The sequence below is a fragment of the Lithobates pipiens genome, unplaced genomic scaffold (assembly GCF_037356315.1).
Source record: "Lithobates pipiens isolate NorthernLeopardFrog02 unplaced genomic scaffold, aLitPip1_a1.2 Scaffold_27, whole genome shotgun sequence".
NCBI lineage: Eukaryota > Metazoa > Chordata > Amphibia > Anura > Ranidae > Lithobates > Lithobates pipiens.
Window position 1 is genome coordinate 43,879,785 of NW_027507788.1, and position 16,130 is coordinate 43,895,914.

The window sequence follows — 16,130 nt, forward strand, 5'->3', positions numbered from 1 at the left end:
TGTATATATGGAACATAAATCAGTGGACTCATCAAAGGTAGGGAAAAGTCTAAAAATCTAATTAAACAACATAGATGGATTCTTTTGATGCATGGTTAGGGGAATTAAATAGCACAATAGACTCATCTAAAGCTTAGACCTAAAAGATGACACATGATTAAGCAGTACAATGTAAAGTAAAACTGAAATTTTCTTCTTTTTATTACTGTTTAATCATATTTTATATCATTTAGTTCCCCAACTGCTTATACTATTATTAGTCCAACATGCTATTTAACTGTAATAATTAGATCAAAATAATAAATTTACATTTTTTAATACATTCAGAGTTTTGAACTTTCATGGGTCCACATATTTTTGCTTTCATTTAAAAAAAAAAAAAAATTTGGCTTTACACTAGTATAATTTTATTAGAAAATTTTCATTTTAGGAACGTTTGTTTGGTTTTCTAATGGTTAGTGGGGTCAAATTGATGCTTGTTTTTGACAATAGTGACAAGAAAATTCGAAGGATCAGGATGAAAAGTTTTTCTTGAACAAATTTCTAAAGCCCTTTTCACACGGGTGCCTCTGCTTAACGGAGTCTGCTTGCTCCGCAGGGAACCGCTCCACTGATCCCCGCTGAGCAGGAGGAAGACAGGCTACTGCTCCACTGTGCAGAATGGACATGAGCACAGTCCTCTCTCTGCTTTCTGATGGACGAATGAAAATAGGACCATCATCCGTCTGTTTTTGGTTCACAGGATCGGATGGCGGTGAGTGGCAGTGGATATGTGTCTGCTGACATGTGCCGATTCATAGAGGACAGTGCAGTGTCCAATCAGGTCCACCTGAAAAACTGACAAGTGGACCTGATCGGACCGCCCATGTGATAGGGCCCTAACAGTGTATGTGTTTTTCTTGCAGAAAATTTAATTCTTTCCAAAATCTGAATGGTAAAAGTAAATTAAATTTTAAAGCACTTTTATACAACATTCATAGTCTTTGAATGTACTGAGAGTATTTGTAGGAATGTTCATTCGAAAAGCTAGGAGTGTATGGCCGATTTATGGCCGGCCGAAACTTGTTTGGCTGTACTTCTCCTGTGGATCACAGGAGTGCAGTTCGTTTTCCACTTCTGTGACACATTTTCAGCAAACAGTGGACTGTCTGTTTCTGGGACATTGCAGAATGTTCTAGAGCAAGTGGGTGGAGATTAGGAGGAGCTTCCTGGAATATTTATGAGGCTTCGGATAATGCCCAGTAGTGGACTGGCAGGGGGCAGAGCTTACCTCAAATAGGCATGCCAGCAGGGGCAGTTGGGTGGAAGATAGAGATACAGTGCCAAGGAGGCTGTCGGTGGCCCTCAGGGGTGCCCCCTAGCCTGGGGATGACCTTGCACCAGGGTTCAGGTGCTGGAAGTATCCAGTCAAAACACACAGAAGAAGCAAAGCTCTTCCTGGAGGCACGGGAGCAAGAGAGAGGACAGCGTGAGTAGATCAGCACTGCTGGGGACTAACAAGGGGGGAGCCTGCTACATGTAGCCAGTCTCATTGAAGACAGTGATGTGCTTAAGACTTCATCCTTACCTGGGAGATCTCCTGAGAGTCAGCCAGGTGGGCTGGTGAGAGAGTCAGCCGGGTGGACTGATGAAGAGTCAGTGTGGAGGACTGGTGTGGAGAAGTTAGCCTGGAGGGCTAGTGAAAGGGGCAGCTGATGCTAGGTGAGTTGGCAGTGCCTGAAGAGGTGCTGGGATCAATAACCACAGGAGGAGATGTGCAAGCTTTTTCACTGACATTTTGCTACATAACAAGGGGTTGCAACAGTGGCACCAGCCCCCCTAATCCATGCGTCCGGCCCCCTAATCTACATGCAGTATGCCGGATACATGGATTCCAAGGGTTTTTTTTTCTTCTTTTTTTTAGAAGTGTGTGATTAGAGCCAGAGGCTTTAAAAGGCTTTAAAAAAGGGTGGGCTCAAGGCGCAGAGCACTGTGCCCCAAGCCCATCCAGTTGTGTGACAATAGCGAAATAATATTTTCGCTATTGTCTTCCTGATTCTCCTCCTGGCCAATCAGGAAGCGGCTCCTAAATACCCATCACCTGACTGGCAGAGAGGAGAAGCGATCCTATTGGTTGCCAAGGAGAAGGAGGGAGGAGATTCAGGAGAAGCTGCTGTGAAGCACCAGATGTTCTAAAAGGCTTTAAAAAAGGGTGGGCTCGAGGTGCAGAGCACTGCGCCGCAAGCCCACCCAGTTGTGTGACAATAGTGAAATAATAGTCGCTATTGTATTCATGATTCTCCTCCTGGCCAATCAGAAAGTGGGTCCTCAATACCAGTCACCCAATTGGCTGAGAGAAGAAGCAATCCTATTGGTCGCTGAGGAGAAGGAGGGAGGAGATTCAGGAGAAGCTGCTGTGAAGCACCAAGAGTTGGAGATGCCACCTACCGCAAGCAGGTTGGAGGAAGCAACTTACATGGGATAATTGTGGGACCGGTGGTGGGGGGGTGCCTGTGACCCGACCGACCAGGGGGGTGGGGGGGGGGTGGTGTCATCAGTAGGATTGTTTGAACCCCCCCCCCCAGAGAATATACCACCAGCTGCCACTGGGCTGTGAGTCCTTGCCTGCCAGATCAACTAACAGTGATTTAGCTGAAGTCTACAAACAAGTGTGTGCAGGAGGAGTGACAAGGAGACTGTATATAGACTGTATATAGGAAGATGCCCCTGAAGTTGTTGTCAAAGTTTTGCCGAATTCAAGTGGGCATCCCATCCTTATCTAAGTTATTAACCCCTCTGAAGTGCCTGTGAAAGTTTGGTGTGCTTGGCAGGGTTTCTTCCAATAAGGAAAATTCTGGTGATGTGGGAGGGTGGGGATTCTCCTAACCTGCTCATCTCCTCTCGGCTGCTCCCGGCATCTTAACTGTGGGCACAAAGCTTGTTGCTTCACAGCCGGCAGCCCACATGCGTGAGCTGCGCTGCATGTTGTGAATGGTTGTGAGGGGGGGAGGACTTCCGCTTCCGATTGCCTAGGCAATTAGGGTGGAAGTGGGAGCAGATACCTGTCAAAATTGGGTACCTGCTCCCCCCCCCCCCCCCAAAAGCTCCACTTTAGAAACAGGAGGTCCTAAAGGGCAATGTCTTCTTTTGGGTGGAGCTCTGCTTTAATTTGAATCAGTCGGGTTCAGCTGCAGTACAGGGGTTTAATTTTTGCTGCACACATGAAGCGAAACATTATGGTCGCGTCATGTGTACGGTCCTGAGTGACTGCATGTCCTTACTTAGGTGGTTTAATTATGTGCTTTATGTAATTATGTAGGTTGTTCTACAGGCTGAATGATAAAAATCCATTAGCCTATGGCCAGGTTAAGAAAATGCTTCCTCCTGCCTGCAGCAGACTGAGAGTGTCATCTCAGCAAAATTATGTGTCTTGGACTGCTGCTTTGATGATAAAAGGTACAGATTTTGAAGAAATGGATACTGTTGTTAGAAATGTCTTCTTAAAGATAAAAAAAAAACTGAGTGGTCCATTTTATTTGTGTTTTGAAGCCATATCCTTTGCTGTTTGGCTATTTGTATCAATGATCAGGTGTACCTAATAAAGAACCAAAAAATAATTCTGGTAAAAGATATAACTGTATTTGGTAAAGTATAACTAAAAGACAAAACTTCCTTTTTTTTGGTTTTAATTGCTATCTGTGCCCCTATTAGGGAGATTCACCTTCTCCATTCGTTCTGTTTACCAGTATCACCGAAAGTGAAGGGAAACCCCAAATTTTGGGTAATCACCTTGGGTTATACAGGACAAACAGGACATACAGGACATATCTTTCAGCAGGGACAGTAGTTATGGTGACAACCAGGAATCTCCCTAATGGGACACAAATGGCAAAAACAAAACAGATGTTAGAACCCTCCCTTACCTTATTCAAAATGAAAAAAAGTTCCATCTTAACGGTATCGCTAACTGTCTCTTGATAATTATATAACTATCTTTACAAACGAAATTAAAATACATTTTGATAACACAACAAAGAGGTTAAACCTGATTTTAAGTGTACAATGAAAATCTTTGATCACGCAACCCCTCCCACAGTAACCGCACAGTTCATCCTAACTAGCCACCAGGTCAGTAAGGAAGTGAATTGCAGAGTTTCGATTGAAAGAAACAAAACAACTTCACTTCTAGACATTCACTAACCAAACTGCATTGCCAAGAGCGTGAATTGAAGTTACTCAATAACTAGGCCTTCTTTAAGGAAGAACGTGCTTATAACAGTAGCAAGAATTTGGTTCTTGTCACGGAGGAACATTTTTTAGAGGGTGGTATAGCAGCAGTTGACAAGCATTCAGTAGGCAATCCTGCTACTATGCTATGCTATGTTTGTCTTTTTTTAATCTTAAAAGGGAGATTATATTAAAACACTGCATTATAAGACAAACGCTTGTCCCACTTCTGAATGTCTTCTTTTTTTAAAGGGAATTTTATATCAAAATACTACACTGCAAACACGGGTCAAGTGTTTGTCTCCCGGTTGCAGTGTGCTCCGATTGAACTCATTAGATGAGTTTGACGGGCAGTGCCACCTGTCAAACTCTGCAGGTGAAGTTAAAATTGATAGCCAAGCAAAGCATCATTTCTGCGCCATGTGTACAGTCCTGTTTGGCTAAAATGTTTGAATTTAGATTGTGGCTACAAGGCTCAGCCTCCTGGGTGTCAAATACAGTACGTAAGCCAAATGATTTATTATTTTATTTAAACCTTCCTACAACATATTGTTCATGGTAATGTTCCATGAGTTGCAGATAAAATCTATTCTATTTAAAAGGGTTTCCTGAGACCTGAAAAGTATTCCAAGGGTTTCTCTGAAGTAAGGTTGAGAAAGGCTGACTCAGAAACAGATTCATAAAAAGCGCTGGCTGACGTCACCGAGCTGGTCCAGCCTCTGCGGGGATCCAGACAATAATTCTAGTGTGGGGAGATGTAAAACCGGGGTTGAGGCAGCTCCGGGTGCATGGATGTCTGGGCTTCCAGTGCCATCTTGTAACGTCGTCACATCCAAGCGTCAGGTGTCACCGGTGAGGGTGCTCATGCTCCCAGAAACCGGATGCATCACAATCACCATTTTACATCTCCTCACTAGGGATGAGCTTTGAGTTCGAGTTGAACTCATGTTCGACTCAAACAATGCCTGTTCGCGGAAACAGTGAACAATTTGGGGTGTTCGCGGCAAATTCGAAAATCCGCAGAACACCCTGTACAAGTCTATGGGAGAAATATAAAGTGCTAATTTTTTGACTTTTTGAAGTTTGTGTGAACTTTAGAACCCTATTAAAGTCTATGGGACTCGAACGTTCAAAATCTAAATTGCTAATTTTAAAGTCTAATATGCAACTTATTGTCCTAAAAAGTGTTTGGGGACCTGGGTCCCGCCCCAAGGGACATATATCAATGCAAAAAAAAGTTTAAAAACTGCAGTTTTTTCGGGAGCAGGGATTTTAATAATGCTTGAAGTGAAACAATAAAAGTGTAATATTCCTTTAAATTTTGTACCTGGGGGTGTCTATAGTATGCCTGTAAAGGGGCGCATGTTTCCCGTGCTTAGAACTGTCCCTGCACAAAGTGTAATTTCTGCAGGAAAAAAAGTCATTTAAAATCACTCGCGGCTATAAGGAATTGTCGGCTCCCTGTAATACAGAGAACAGTCATTGAAAGTCATTGATAAAAAAACAAAAAAAAAAGCGTGGGGTTCCCCCAAATTCAATTACCAGGCCCTTCAGGTCTGGTATGGATATTAAGGGGAGCCCCGCATCAAATTTAAAAAAATGGCGTGGAGTTCCCCCTAAAAAATCTATACCAGACCCTTTATCTGAGCACGCAACCTGGCAGGCCGCAGGAAAAGAGGGGGGGAAGAGAGAACGCCCCCCTCTCCTGAACCGTACCAGGCCACATGCCCTCAACATTGGGAGGATGTTTTCGGGGGTCTGTGACCCCTCAAAGCACCTTGTCCCCATGTTGATGAGGACAAGGGCATCATCCCCACAACCCTGGCCGGTGGTTGTGGTGGTCTGCGGGCAGGGGGCTTATCAGAATCTGGAAGCCCCCTTTAGCAAGGGGACCCCCAAATCCTGGCCCCCTCCATTTCACAAAGAAAGTGTAAAAGAATATCACCCGTCGCTGGATCAGATTAGCCATCACTGGACCCGGGGAGATGATCATCCATTGCTGGATAGCAAAAGTGGATTACCACCGCTGGAATCTTTTTTTAATTTTTTGTTTATTTTTAATAAAGGACTTTTTCAACAGTGTGTGTGTCTTTTTTAACATTCTTTTACACTTTCTTTGTGAAATGGTAGGGGTACTTTTGTATAAAGGGTCTGGTATGGATTTTTAGGGGGAACTCCACGCCATTTTTTTAACATTTGGTGTGGAGTTCCCCTTAAAATCCATTCCAGACCTGAAGGGCCTGGTACGGATATTTAGGGGAAACCCCACGTAATTTTTTTTTTTTTATTTGACATGGGGTTCCCCTTAATATCCATACCAGACCTGAAGGGCCTGGTAATTGAATTTGGGGGAACCCCACGCTTTTTTTATTTATTTTTTTATCAATGACTTTCAATGACTGTTCTCTGTATTACGGGGTGCTGACAATTCATTATAGCCGCAAGTGATTTTAAATTACTTTTTTCCTTCTGAAATGACAATTTAAAGGAATATTACACTTTTATTGTTTCACTTTAAGCATTATTAAAATCACTGCTCCCAAAAAAACGTTAGTTTTTAAAACTTTTTTTTGCATTGATACATGTCCCCTGGGGCAGGCCCAGGTCCCCAAACACTTTTTAGGACAAGAACTTGAATATTAGCCTTTAAAATTAGCACTTTAGATTTTGAACGTTCGAGTCCCATAGACTTTAATAGGGTTCTAAAGTTCACACAAAGTTTAGGTCTGTTTGCAGGTTCTGGTGCGAACCGAACCTGGGGGTGTTCGACTCATCCTTACTCCTCACGCCTTTACTTATTAAACTAAGGTTTAATAAGTAAAGTGGCTGAGGCCCCTATTTCAAATTTTACTAGTACTCTGTCATAATGCATTGGTAATTATAACAATACATACACTATATTACCAAAAGTATTGGGACACCTGCCTTTACACGCACATGAACCTTATTGGCCTCCCAGTCTTCGTCCGTAGGGTTCAATATTGAGTTGGCCCTCCCTTTGCAGCTATAACAGCTTCAACTCTTCTGAGAAGGCTGTCCACAAAGTTTAGGAGTGTGTCTATGGGAATGTTTGACCATTCTTCCAGAAGTACATTTGTAAGGTCAGGTACTGGTGTTGGAAGAAAGCCTAGCTTGTAGTCTCTGCTTTATCCCAAAGGTGTTCTGATGGGTTGAAGTCAGGACTTTGTGCAGGCCAGTTAAGTTCCTCCACCCCAAAATTGCTCATCCATGTCTTTATGGACCTTGATTTGTGCACTGGTCCAAATCATTCGGTGAAGGGTGATTATGGTGTGGGGTTGTTTTTCAGGGGTTGAGCTTGGCCCCTTAGTTCTAGTGAAGGGAACTCTTAAGGCATCAGCATACCAAGACATTTTGGACAATTTCATGTTTACATCTTTGTGGAAACAGTTTGGTTATGGTCTCTTCCTGTTCCTGCATGACTGCGCCAAATGTGACGGGAGGGGGGGAGTGCTTAAAGTTGAACTTCCCCTTTTGGGCGGAGCTCTGCTATAAAATGTATAGATATATCCAAGTGAAAGCCTCCATTTTGGACCCTTAGATTATGAATACTTTTATTCATGTCAGGGCTGGGCTCAGCCCTTCCTTCTCTGAGCTGTGTGTCAGGTAATTGCCAGCTCCTATCTCTCCACAGTGACTCACCTGTTGATGAAATCCTGCTCGTCAGTCCTGCCTACTTAAGCCGTTCATCCCAAATGATCTCTGCCTTTGCCTTGGTCAACATCACAGAGACTATCTTCTGCCTTCCTGTTAAAGACTTGCTTGGCTGACATTCCTTCTGGCTCCAGATCCTGCTTGTTGTTCCACTATGCTGATCCCTGACTCCCAGACTTTCTGGCTTGCCTGACTATCCCTTCCGGGTTACCAAGCTTTGGCTATGTTTTGACTAAGTTTTTGCTATTTACTTTTATTATTAAAAAAGTGTGATTTAACTGTACTTCTCTCTCGGTCTGATTCATGGTTTCTGGCAATTACCCTTTATAGTAAATGTGACCATCTTTGAGAATAATATAAATGTCATAAAGTGCCACCTTGTGAGTGGAATAGGAAGCAGAGAGAAGGGAACCATGGGATGCCTGGTGAGTGGTTTCCTTTCTCCTGTGTTTTGGGTTCCCCTTTTTGGATCCTCCAAACCAACAACATCCCCAGTGGTTTTTCAAGTGACTGCAGTCAGCGTATGAACATTTATAATTATTTTGGATTAAGGTAATTTAACGGTTTCTATTTTTAAATGTTATAGAGTTGTTCTTAATTAATTTCCAATACCTGCCTTGTAGAAGTGGACTATGACCCAGGAAATGCGTTGAGCCATATAAATATTTTTCTGATGACAAGTTTATAGAGGTTGAAAGCTATCACCTGATTTAAAGTGTTACTAAACCCAGGACCCTGCAATCAATATATCTGGTCTCCCACAGTACACAGAACAATAAAATGCAACTATGTTAGTAAATCTAAACTGCTAAATACCTTTTCTCATCAGCAGTCAGAGCAGTCTTATGACTTCTATCAATGTCTGATGCACTGGTTAAAGCCTGTAGGAGGAGTTTTCATTCTCCTGTCCTATGTAAGGCCGCATGGCCCTGACTTTCTGTCTGGACAGTACTGATTGCCTCTGTGCTGATCACATGTACCCTCTCAAAAAAAAAAAGACTCTCTAGCAAAACAAACCAAACTGAGCATGTGCAGAGTGCCTCCTAGGGCTCTGTTCTATCAGCAGATGGATTGGGGATAGTGAAAGAAGGGGAGAATCACAGAAGACAGGACCAAACAGCCTTTTTACACAATGCAGAGGATTAAGCCCTTAGGTTCCTCAGTGAGTATTAAAAGCATGCTTTACTGCATATACAGACTGATTTTACTGTTATGGGTTTAGTAACAATTTAAGAGATTTGACATATTGTACAACAATGGCAGTTTGAGAGAATCTGAAAAATATATGATTTTATGGAGAGGCATGCGCACAGGAAAACAACCCAAAAAAGCTTTTTGGTGTGCCGTGCCCAAATGTGAAAGGACTGTCTCGATACCACAAGTAAAATTTAAATTTTTTTATATAGCAACAACATTTTAATCTTGTAATTTTGTAATAACGTTATTTGTATTTTAAATATATTGTGTGAACTGTGGCTTGAAAATCCAGCCTTAAAAAATATCTCTCTTTTTTCTTTGTATCGATTATGTTAGGTATGCAGCATATTATCTGAGACAACAATTTATAGATCCATCCCAATAATAATGTCAGGATCCACCCAGATGCCTGACCAGCAACTGGCTCAGCCTTTCAGAGCCTCAGCCAACGTCGGCCCTGCCCCCTTCCACAGCCTGGTGCTAGTGAGCACACTAGGGGCAGAGTAGAGAGGCGGTAACTGACAGTCACAGCTCTCTGAAGCCTCAGAACTGAGCAATCAGTGGTCATGTGATTGCTCAGTTCTCAGTGTTAGAGTCGGTGGGAAAACCTGCAGCATCGGATCGATGCTGCAGCCATAAAGGTGAGTATGAATTTTGTTTTTTTAAATCCTGCACTTCTCTTTTAAATGTTGCATGTTGTCTGAATGGGAATATTATAAGGACTCAAGTGACTTTTAGATTCACAAAAACATTAAACATGATACAAAATCCTCAAGTACCAAACAACAAAAATATTGAAGACCATTAAAGCGCATTTATAGACAAAGCTTTTTTTACATTTTGGATAGACTGGTGAGGGGTCAGGACAAGTTTTTATATCTAAGCAGATTCCCTCTCTCTATTTGCCCTGGTAACCATTGGCCTGGGGACTAAAAGTGAAGGAAAATCCAAAGTTTTGAGTTGTTGCCAGGAAATAAATAAAAGAGAAACATCTAGGAGGGATGCAATGCACAACTGTTTGCTGCTTCCCTCGAAAAAGGTGAGGTACAGTTTTGCTTGTAAAGGCGTGTGTTGGAAGCCAATTAAAATAAATGGGCTGCCCTAACACAATTTGTGTTAACATGTGATGTAATGTGCATGTATTATCGCACAATCACACTCTGAACCCAGGAGGACATGGTATTATAGCTAAATGAAAATACACATCTGTAATTAATATCTCATGTCATCTTATGGTGAAACTTTGTAGTAAGTTCTGTGTTGTGTTTACTTTTAGTTGTTTCTTAGGCAACTGAGCCTATGGCAGTGATGGCGAACCTTGGCACCCCAGATGTTTTGGAACTACATTTCCCATGATGCTCTTGCACTCTCCAGTGTAGTTGAGCATCATGGGAAATGTAGTTCCAAAACATCTGGGGTGCCAAGGTTCACCATCACTGGCCTATGGGAACAACAGTAAGTCCTTTTAACCACTTCAATACCAGGCACTTTCCACCCTTCCTGCCCAGGCCAATTTTCAGCGCTGTCACTTTTTAAATGCCACACTGTGCGCAAACAAAATTTTATCATTATCTTCCCACAAATTGAGCTTTCTTTTGGTGGTATTTGATCACCTCTACTTTTTTTTTTGCTAAAAAAATAAAAAAAGTTTTTCTTTGTTTCTATTAAAAACTGTAAATAAGTAAGTTTTCTCCTTCACTGATGGGCACTGATGAGGTTGCACTGATGGGGGCACTGATAGGCAGCACTGATGAGCATTGATAGCTGGCACTGATGGGCAACACTGATGGGCACTGAAAGGCTGCGCTGATGGGTACTTATGGGTGATTGGCATCCCTGGTGGTCCAGGGTGGCATACCTGGTGGCCATTCATATTCAGGATCCCTGGTGGTACTCGGCGGGCATTCGCAGGGGGGGTGGGGGCCGGTGCTGCGCTGATAATCAATCATCGAAGACCCCCCTGTCAGGAGAGCAGCTGGTCGGCTCTCCTCTATTTAGTCTATTATTACATTGCACAGTGGCTGTGGCTGTTCTCATAATACCCGTCATCCCAGCTGCAAGACTCTGCTGATTATTGCTTCTGGAATCTGGTGTATGCATATAATCATCTGTGTGAAAGGGGCCTAAATGTTTTACAACTTGTGACAATGAACCACTGAAGTTAATCCTATTAAGATACAGCCCCAGGTTAAACGAATTGCAACGAGTATATTTTTAGGTGTACACATGGGATCATCTAATGAATAATACACAGTTGCAGCTGGTTACAGACAAGGCCTACATTCATACAATGAGGTATCAGGATTGAGGCCTGTCACTACACAGGGGTGTATAGTGATGATTCACTGAAGTGACGTCTTTGCTTTACTCCTACTAAACTCCCATACTGAACTACTACAAGGCTGCTGGATGGACAATGACAAAAACACTGTATAATGTGCACTGACTATGTATCTAACAGTGGGTCTTATTTATAAAACAAATGGACAAGAGAAAATCAGACCATTGTCCAATCCAACAAGTGAGGTGCTTGTTTCTGGTTTTCTACCTGCATTACACATTGTCAGCTACATTCTGACTGGATGCCATGGGCAATGTTTTCCTTTGTTCAGGTAGGCAAGGCCTAGTACATCTTGTAAAGAAAGAGTGTGCATGAACACCTTGAACTATTAACTTAAAGTGGTTGTAAACCCTTACAACACACTTTGACCTACAGGTAAGCCTAGATTAAGGCTTACCTGTAGGTCAAAGAAATATCTCCTAAACCTATACGGTTTAGGAGATATTTGCCCGAAGACAGGCACCGCTGTCTACGGCGCAGACAGCGGCGCGCAGGCGCACTGAGCGTGGCATTTTCAATGACTGAGCTGCCGCGCGTGTCGGCTCCCGTGCGCATGTGCGGGAGTGACGTCATCGCGGCTTCCCTGAATGGCAGCGGCGGAGCTGCGAGACCCCACGAGAAGATGGATGCGCCGGACTACAGAGGACAGCGGTGACATCGCTGGCTCCTGTGTCAGGTAAGTGACACATAATGGACTACTATGCGATGCATAGTAGTCCATTATGCTTTGCCTTTGCAGGGAATGAAAGAGGAAGTAAACTCATCAGGGTTTAGTTCCTCTTTAAAGTATATATAAACCTTTACCTCACAACTTTTTGAGATGAGAACGAGGAACATCTATTAGAAAAAGTATGTAGGCATAGGATACACTCCCTGCCATGCCCCCTTAAAGGAGAATTATACAATAAAAAAATTGGTAAATCCTCAAGTACTTTTTTTTTTTTTTTTTTACAACTACGTTTCCTTTATAATGGCTTTTGAAATGTACAAATGTAGCAGTTTAGAAATTGGATGAAAAATGTAGCACTGTGAAATGCTTTTTTGAAAGATAACAAATACATTTTATATACAACTATATAGATCGGACCAAAATCAGGGACAAATGGGAGGAAAGAGGGACAGAGGGACTTTGTCCCAAATCAGGGACGGTTGGGAGTAATACCTAAGAACAAAAATTGAATATAATACTGCAGTTCAGTCCTTAGATTTGGTGGCTACATTTGTGTATATATATATATATATATATATATATATATATATATATATACAGTATATATATATATATATATATATACAGTATATATATGAGAGATAAACAGTCCATCATTCTGATATAAGGAAAACAACAGAATGGCTCACCTCACCACCAGTATGCCAGTCCCACACTAGGGTTTGGGGGGTTCCTGTCTGCTTCAGGGTAATGTGAAGGCCATAAGAGCGCAGCAAAACCATGTCTCGGTCCCCAGATAGTCCACACTTTATCATAGCTGTGAACCACTCCACACTACCTCACAGACAGGTGCTGAATTGTTTGCTGACCCTTTTTAAGCTTCCCCTGCAGGCAGTTTAGCCCAAAGTCCCTATAGTCAGGGTTTGCCACCCAGGTTCTCGCTGAACTTCTGAATTCCAGGTCCCAGGTCCCAAATGAGGAACAAGATATTTGGGGGGCACACCCTAAAAAAACGCATAAAGATGGTGCTGCCATAAGACCATACAACAGAGCAAAAATATTATAGTGCACATATGCAAAACTAGCATTTACCTCCAGCAAGGCTTTTTAAAAACACCCAGACAAATCCCCATATTTTTTGATAATGTTTTTTTAAAATGTCTAGGTGATTTTAAAAAGCCTTTCTGGAGGTAAATGTTAGTTTTGCATGTGTGCGCTGTAATATTTTTGCCCAGGACCCAAATGAGGACTCACTAATCCTGAGAGTACAGTTCATCAATTCTCTCCTCTTCGACCGGTCTGCCCTAAAACTCACCCTATTGTTCCCCTTAAATGGACCACATCCCAAATAATGGGGAAACATACCTGCTGTCCAGGACACATCCCCGGCACCCTGAACAATACATATATACACACACACATACATACATGTACAAACAGTGTGTATATTAAAGGAAATGTCCACCTTTTGCAAAAAATATATATATATTTTGCAGAAAAAACAGTTTCACCCTAAATATGGGTGCAATATGTAACATGGTCTTAAAGGTCTAGTAAACCTGCCTCCATATTAAATATTCTTTGTGGAAAAAAGTGCCATTATATATACTATATATATATATATATATATATATATATATATATACACACACACACACACATTATCTCACAAAAGTGAGTACACCCCTCACATTTTTGTAAATATTTCATTATATCTTTTCATGTGACAACACTGAAGAAATTACACTTTGCTACAATGTAAAGTAGTGAGTGTACAGCTTGTATAACAGTGTAAATTTTCTGTCCCTCAAAATAACTCAACACACAACCATTAATGTCTAAACCGCTGGCAACAAAAGTGAGTACACCCCTAAGTGAAAATGTCCAAATTCGGGCACAATTAGCCATTTTCCCCTTCCTGGTGCCATGTGACTCGTTAGTGTTACAAAGTCTCAGGTGTGAATGGGGAGCAGGTGTGTTAAATTTGGTGTTATTGCTCTCACTCTCTCATACTCTTCACTAGAGGTTCAACATGGTACCTCATGGCAAAGAACTCTCTGAGGATCTGAAAAAAATTTTTGTTGCTCTACATAAAAATGGCCTAGGCTATAAGAAGATTGGCAAGACCCTGATACAGAGCTGCAGCACAGTGGTCAAGAGCATACAGCGGTTTAACAGCACAGGTTCCACTCAGAACAGGCCTCGCCATGGTCGACCAAAGATGTTGAGTGCACATGCTCAGCGTCATATCCGGAGGTTGTTTTGGGGAAATAGATGTATGAGTGCGGCCAGCAAAGCTGCACAGGTTGAAGAGGTGGGGGTAAGCCTGTCAGTGCTCAGGCCATACGCCGCACACTGCATCAAATTGGTCTGCATGACTGTCGTCCCAGAAGGAATCCTCTTTTAAAGATGTTGCACTAGAAAGCCCATAAACAGTTTGCTGAAGAATAGCAGACTAAGGACAGGATTACCAGAATCATGTCCTGTGGTCTGATTAGACCAAGATAAACGTATTTGGTTCAAATGGTGTCAAGCTTCTGGAATGACAGCCATGCAGACCAATTTGATGCAGTGTGCGACGTATGGTCTGAGCACTGACAGGCTGACCCCTTTAACCTCTACAGCAATGCTGGCAGCACTTTCCTGTTAAACTATTGTATGGTCTTGGCCACCGTGCTACAGCTCATTTTCAGGGTCTTGGCAATCTTCTTATAGCCTAGGCCATCTTTATGTAGAGCAACGATCCTCAGAGAGTTCTTTGCCATGAGGTGCCATATTGAACTTCCAGTGACCAGCATGGGAGAGTGATAACGATATCAAATTTAACACACCTGCTCCCCATTCATACATTGAGACCTTGTAACACTAACAAGTCACATGACACCGGGGAGGGAAAATGGCTAATTGGGCCCAATTTGGACATTTTCATTTAGGGGCGTACTCACTATTGTTGCCAGCAGTTTGTTGAGTTATTTTGAGGGGACAGAAAATTTACACTGTTAGTCCTTGTACACATGGTCGGACAGTCCGACAACAAAATCCATCGGATTTTGTCCAAAACTGGTGTTGCATACACACGGTCGGACAAAGTTGTCGGAAAATCCAAACGTACGTAACGTGATGACGTTATTTAGTTACGATGGGACTACGTTCAGGCTAGTAGCCAATAGCTTTGGTTTAGGAATTTGATCTGAGCATGCGTGACACTTTGTCCGATCGGAATTCTCTATACACAATCGGACAAAGTCCGATCGGATCATGTTGTCGGAAAGTTTTATAGCCAAGCTCTAAAACTTTGTTGGATATACAACACGGTCCGATCGGACATTTTCCGTCTGAATGACTCGTGTGTACAAGGGCTTATACAAGCTGTACACTCACTACTTTACATTGTAGAAAAGTGTAATTTCTTCAGTATTGTCACATGAAAAGATCTAATAAAATATTTACAAAAATATGAGTGTACTCACTTTTACTGTACATCCAGCCGCCCATACATCTAACATTGGTCCAGAAAGCTCCAGTTTTAAAATTCAGCAGAGGATGTGTTCCCTGCTGATCAGACTGGATAGCACCCATTGATAAGGTGCATGCTGGTGAGAGAAAAGGGACGGAGAGAAGAGCTCATCAGTGTGCTGCTTCTCCTTTCACTGACCAGTCACAGGATGGGAAAAAGGAGAGAACCTAAAAGCGAATGTGAAATTGCACAAAGAAAAGGTCGGGTCCCCTTCCGCGTACGGCCAAGTTAAAAAGTCTGGAAGACTTGTCCACCCCTCTAAAAAGCCAACAGGGGGTATCATTTTTTCCACGGCATGTGCACAACCCCATTCGGCAGCCTTTGCTGCTGAAGGGAGTGTGGGTGGTTGGGGGAGGTAAAATTGTGGCTTAGTTGCCTGTTACAGGTAAATGGCTCTCATGTATGTATTTAATCTGTGTATTTAGCAGTTTGCCTGGAGTTCAACTTTAAACTGAAAGTTCCGTTGGGAATTTACGTTAGTAATCTTATCAATTTGTGTTAATGCTTTATAAGGAAATGCTTTTATT

At 42.4% G+C, this 16,130-nt stretch overlaps 1 protein-coding gene across 4 annotated transcripts in view; it reads right to left on the bottom strand.

The window, feature by feature from the left end:
• LOC143933845 (uncharacterized) overlaps window positions 1–16,130 on the bottom strand; it is an 84,150-nt gene that overhangs the window by 36,859 nt on the left and 31,161 nt on the right. The gene's annotated exons all lie outside the window — the stretch shown is intronic.